A 6711-nucleotide genomic window follows, 5' to 3' on the forward strand; every position below is an offset into this window, starting at 1 on the left:
CAGCAGGAAAGTGCACCAAAATCCTGCACTGGAGGGTTTCTTCTGTAATGACTCACTTTGTGTGGGGAAACGTTATCATTTTAGACTGAAATTAGTAGCACAAGTGTGTGAATATTTCCTCATTGACAGTTAAGCAACAACAGTTAAAAATTAGCTGTGAAGTGGCTTTTACATGAAAAACCCATTACAGTTATATCAGCCCAGCAGAAACAGAGTGCAAATGTTTGGGGTTTGTTTTCAAGAATGCAGGTGGGTTTATTTCAGGTGTTTTAATTGCATTAAAAAAAAGTTCAAATTATCCTGCAGTTGAGTTAACTGAAAGTCACTGTATTTCTCATACATCTCATAAAGATTAATAATTCAATCCCACAGATTTTACAGAGTGCTGGCAGCAGGGGTTTGCTGCCTTGGAGACTATATGAGTATTTTGTTCTTCTCCACCTGAGACACGAAGTCCAATCTGAGAGATCCTCACTCCTCCTGTGATTCACTCATTACCACCCAGCAGAGCTGGCACGTGTGTATTGAGAAAGGAACAGAAATCCCTCAGCTTTTTTGCCTTTTCAAAACTAGAAGCTTAAATGGCAGAGAAGGAGGAAGAGGCCCATCTGCAGAGTCAGGTTTGAGTCAGGAGTCCAAAAAATTGGTGTAAGAGACTGAAAAACATTCCAGACTGGCACGTGTCCCTTAAATGACTGCACTGAGGTGCTGCTGTGACCCTTCAGGGTGGGCACAGGAATGTCACTGATGGTGACGTGGGGGCTGCTGCTCAGTCACAATGTGTGCTGTGCTGTACCCACTCCTCACACAGCCAAAGGTTTTGCAGGGACTCAGGATTTTATTACAAGGGTGTTACAGCTGGTGGCTCAAGCCCATCCAGCTCCTGAACCAACCACACCAGTTCTCTGGATTAATTCCTGTTACCCATTGCAGCCAGAGAAGCTGCTCGTTTTGTTGCCTTTCCTTGCCTTTGGCACTGCCCTGGTGCTGACCCCAGGGATGTGCCAGCAGAGCTGTCCCCTCTCAGTGTGGGACAGCAGATGCCCAGATGATCTGGACCAAACAAGAGCTCAGCTGCCTCTGTGAGGTTTCCTTGCTATCTCAGCTTCACCTCTACAGAATTCCATCCAAGAATTCTCCCCAGGGCAGTCTTTTCCTCTTAGGGTCTAGTGTTCCTTCATTTTCTTTCTGGAGCCTTTAGGCATCTCCTTGCCCAGCCTGCCACGAAGAGACTCACAGGAGCATCACTGTGTGACCTGGGCTGAAAACTCTTCCTTCTGTACATTTGCTCATTTGATTTCTCACACCCTCTGCTCGTGCTGTTCCTCTGCTTTGCACTTTGCCAGTGGAGCTCCTTCTGCACGTTCTTGTTGTGCTTCGCTGTCCTCCTACCAAGGTCAGGTCCCCACACCTCATGCACATTGCTGTGCTAGCAGTAGACTCTCTCCTGCTGATGATCACATATGCTCTGCTCCCAAAATGGAAGAAGGATGCTACCTTTTTGCAGACAAAAGAACCTGAGGGAAAGTGACACCTGGGTGAGAGTCTGTGTCATCTGTTCTCTGCACAAGAGAGTGATCTTGTCAGATCTTGTTGTGGAGTGAAACGTGGAGATCTGATCTCACCCCTTAACTCTGTCAGAAATCTTATGTGACCTTCAGCAAAACACTGAGTCTCCTCATCCCTAGATCACTACCTTCAAAGAGGCACCTACAAACGTGTGGGAGCACCCAACTTTCTTCCAGACCTGCCTGCCTGATGCTGGTCCCTAAAAGTTCTTTCTTGCACCTCAGCATGTTTGCAGCTCTAAACCTTCCACTGAACTGTTGGGAAAAAGCAGCTCCTTTATGCCTTGGATAGAGCTGAATCCACACTCTCAGGGAAATGTGAAGATTCAGTGTTCTCCAGTTATCCAGAAATCACCTTTGCTACCATGCAAACATCGAGGGGAAAGAAGAGAGTTCAATCATTACCATGCAAATAGTGTTAGTATAGGATTAAAGACAGGTAGAGCAACAATGAAACGTGTTAACAGAAGTTTACATTAGCTCCAGATGGGTTGTTTTCTGTGGTCAGTCGTTGGGGCACATACACAGGGATGTGGCAGAGAACCAGTATCTAGATAAAATTCCAGTCTTGGGCAGATCCACAAAAGCATTCTGAATTAGAAACAAGTGTCACTTCACATCACTAAACCTCCTCTGAGATTCCTGTGTTTCTCCACACCTAATCTACCAGCAGTGATGGCCTTGTGTGTGGCAGCCTGGTCCTCACCAGATGGGACACAGACCCAGCGTGAGGAGGGGGCTCAGCTTCTGGCCTTGACTTTGTCAGATGCCACCCAATATACTGGGTATAAATGCACACAAGGACAAATATACTTTCTCCTCCCATATACCTCAGAATGTCCCTCTTGGATCAAGGTTTAGGCATGATGGTAGCCAAAAAGCCACAGGGAGAGCAATGAGCCTGGTGTATATTTAAATTCAAGGGGAAAATGTTAGAGAATCATACTCTTTACTCTGACTGTTCTGCTGAGGACACGAATGGTTCTAGTTGACTCGTGTGCCTGCCCAGTGACTCACCCTCCTCTGGGCCTTGGCACACCAGGCCAGCACAAACAGCAGACATTAAAACAAACCTTGCTCACAGTCCATGTATTGTACGTTGCAAATAATGAGAACAAAACCTGTTTTAACTCTTGGCACCTGCCTGCTTTGCTGAATGTTCCTGCCCTGCTCCACAGGCTTCATGTTTTCACTGAGCCACTCTGTTTTGTGGCTGGCAATGACCTTCTTGTTCCCATGTAGGAAGTCCCATCATAGAAAATTCTGACCATTTCTTGAATACCTGGACAGAAGAGCTTTCCTGTACTTTATCACATGCATGACTGACAAATGCCAAGCATCAAGGTGTCAGGGTTTGACTCAGGATCAGGAATTAAACCAGAGACAACAACGCTCTCGATCCCTCCCCCTCCCACACAGGTAGGGAAGGAGGAACAGAATGAAGAGAGAGGGACATTCTGGATTGAAAACTAAACAGCTTTAATTAAATACTAATGATAAAGAAAATATGTACAATTACACAGAAGTGTGTTCAGGAATGTGCAAACCCCTCTTGCCTCCCCCACCCCAGCAGCTCCCCCAGCATCTCCTGAGCTGTGAGCAGCCCCAAAATGTCCCGGAGCTGCAGGAGAGAGGGCAGAGCAGCCAGGAGCTGAGGGGAGAGTGAGGAGGGGCAGGGATGCACAGGCATGGGGGTCAACGGGGACGAACAGAGTCCTCCCTGGACACCAGCCATGGAAGGGAGAGAAGGGGAGAAGAAGCAGGAAGGGGCTTGACTTCCATGATCCCTGACCTCACACCGAGCTCACGTGGGTACACGGAATGGAATACTTGGGTCAATTTGCTGTCCATCTGGTCCACTCCTCCCTGCAGAGGGCTGCAGATACAACTCTTCTGCTCCTGTAGCGTCTGAGGCTGCAGATTCAACAAGCAGAGTAAAGTGACCTTGGTGTCTCAGCAGTAACACTTCTCAGTTCACTGGCTGGAAAACGTGCTGCTAGCTCCAAGAGAACATACTGAAGAAAAAAAATCAGTAAAAAGAAAATTGGCTTCATCCTGGCTCAAACCAGGAGGTGAGGAATGATTGGTTTGCTTGTGGACCCTTTCACCTCTCTGTATCAATCCTCTTCTTCAAAACTTCTTTCATTACCACAATCATGTCTGATGAGCAGTTCTGTGAGATAATTTTACAATGGCTACCTAGTGCTACTAAGAGGAAAGGGAACAATTAGTCTCCATGCTTAGTAAGAATAGAAGGTGTTACCTGACAGCAGATAAAATTTAAGTCTTGAAAATACAAAACCAGTCAGTAGTCAGTGCAGGAAGGTTTGGGTGCTGGCCTGAGAAGCACTAGAGAAATCCCCCTGATGGTCAAGTTCACAACATTGAAGAAGCAGATGTAAACGAGTGAATGGAAACATGACAGGTTAAAACAATAAAAAGCAGATGATACAGGACAAAATCCAACTGGGATGTTGCCTGAGGTAGCAAGTCTCTTCCCTATACCATGCTTTTTCCTGAATGATTCACTATAAAGTCCTTGCACCAGGTTTCCCTGGTCACCACTAGAGGCAACTTGCCAGGCTAGAGGGCAAGCAGGCCTGTCCAGCCCTGGGGGTTGGTAAGAAACCTGAATCGCATGGTTCACGTACAAGGACCCGCCAGCTCTCCCAGGAGAAGGTGCAGTCAAATTCTGCTCAGTCATGCAGGTATAGGAGAAGCTCTTGATAATCTCTTGTCCTTGCACACCTCCGTACCCCCCTGCATGGCAACTGGCTTTGCCTCTCCAAAATGCACAAGCAGGAAGCTCATGCTGGGGGAGCTGAGTACAACCCTGCTCTGGTTTGGTTTGATGGGTTTTTTGGTAGGGGGGGGAAAGAAGCTGAGAAGCTGCTCCTGCTCCAAACCCAGCCAAGAAGTCATTAGAGGGACAATAGATGAACCTCTGCCATTAACATAGGAAAGAATCAACATAACACCTGAGCAGAGAGGCAATGGGGGGAGAAGAGCTGTGCTGGGGAAGGAGAGCAGTGCTGGTGGTTGGTGAGGAAGGAGGGGAAGAAGGTGCCCAAGCAGAAGTTTCCCTGCAGCCCATGGCGAGATGGCAGCTGTGCCCCTGCACTCATGGAGGAACGTGGTGAAACATTCCCTGAAGGCACCAGGAGGGGTGAACTTGGCCAGTGGACTTGGATTTTGTGGCCAGAGGATTTGCTGCCTGTGGACTCTGCACAGCTTTGGAAGCCCCTGGGCCAGGGAAGTGTGTTCCCAAAACACCCTGTGGCAGGGCTGGAGCAGCTCCAGACCTGATGGGAAGGATTCATGGAGGATAGGTTCATGGAGGGGGCTGCTCGAGTTGTCCCAAACCACAACAAACCCTCATGCTCCAGATGATCTATCTGCTTTCTCTCCCTGGAAAGGTGTCCAGCAAAGCTCTCACTAACACAGCACCCCTCAGAGAAGGAAACTTCATTTTTTTTTCAAAGGAAAACGTCTTATTCTGGGTCTGCAACTTCTTCATGCATGAAATCTGCATGTATCTTGCTGCAAACATGAGAACCTGCAGACTGCACCTGCACCAGGCTGGCCAAACAGTGACCAGCAGCAAAGCCAGCACCAGTCACCCCTGGAGCAGCAGCTGGCTCGGGCAGATCACAGCTCGGTTTGTGCAGGAGATGCGACCCTAATCAAAATGAGAGAAACAAGAAAGGGCAGGTTCAGCCCCCCTGGCTGGCCACTGTCACCAGTAGAGCTAAACCTCATCTCCTTGTGACTCCAGGTAGGGAGGACACAGGCTCACAAGTCACAGAGCTCTACTGCCCTTTTCATTGTAGATAACAAAAGACTGTCCCCAAAGGGCGTGGTTTCTTCACTCCACCTTACACAGAAGAAACTGAGGCATGGAACTGGGACATGATGTCCCAGGAGTGAGGACCCAGAGCTGGTCCCAGTCCAGCATTCTGCCCGAGGGCAGCCCAGGCTTCATCACACAGAGCTGAGAGGTTGAACCCTCAGCACACGCAGCTTTCTGCATCTGCAAAAACTTCTTCTTCCTACCCACCCCCCTTTCTGGTGATGTGCTCCCCTTTCTCAGCCAGCCCTGCTCACTGCTTTCTTCTTGTCAGCTCACAGCCCTCTCTGGCCGGAACATTTCCTTCCTAGGATGGCTGAGCTCTGCAGCACCTCAGTGGGTTCCTTGCTTCCTAGGAAAGAGACCGTTTTGGAGAAAAAAAAAGAGAGGAGGAAGCCCCACTGGAAGGATCACAATTCCTGAGTCCCAGTGGAACAAACTACATTTGGTTTGAGGCGACACAGCAGAGACTGACCCCGAAGGGAGCTGTCAAATGCCATCGAACCCGCAGGGCACATGTCATGCTCCAGTACTTGTCCCAGAGCAGCTCTGAGGTCCCCACGCGTGTCACCCGCCTGGTCGCGTTCCTTTGTCATTTCCGAAACTCTGATTATTGTTCAATTCCACCATCTAGTGGACATTTCTGGAGAAGACTCAGCGCAGCCACACTGGGCAGGGCTCTGTGCCCCTTCCTCGCGCAGCCCTTTCTGACCTCATTTTGCATCTTCTCTAAGACCTGCCTGGCCCCCCGTGTTACTCAGAGCACCCCATGTGTTTCCTTCGCAAGTTCAGAGCAAAAGTGCTGACTCAGGAAAGGATCTGAACACTTTACACAAAGCCTGTATTAATCCTGCACATAAACCTAAAGGAGCTGTACAGAAGGCCCAAGGGGAATGTCCTGCTATGTGGAAGTGGGGATGGACTCCACGTATAAAAGGAGCTTTTCTTCCCAAATCCAGCTGTGTACAGTCTGCCTGCTGCTTGCCAAGAACTCCACACCACCCCTGTCAAGCTCATGACAATGAAACAGCAGGTGAAAGACAGTGGTCGAGCACACAGTGGAAACCACACGTAGGAGAGAGAGCTTCTCCAGTGTGTTCCAAGACTTGGCTGACCATTGCAGCAGCTTTGATCCACATTTTAATGGGAACTGGTCAGGAGAAACTGAAAAATTGGGGGCTTTACAGTCTTCACTGGAGCAGAAACAGCAGTGCTCACTAGAACACATCTCTGTCACTGAGAGAGCTGTCATCTCCACCACTGAAGAAGCCTCTTAGTGGACATCTGGATTGCAGC

Source organism: Chaetura pelagica, unplaced genomic scaffold, assembly GCF_000747805.2.
Source record: "Chaetura pelagica isolate M959 unplaced genomic scaffold, ChaPel_1.0 scaffold639, whole genome shotgun sequence".
In the NCBI taxonomy this organism is placed as follows: Eukaryota; Metazoa; Chordata; class Aves; order Apodiformes; family Apodidae; genus Chaetura; species Chaetura pelagica.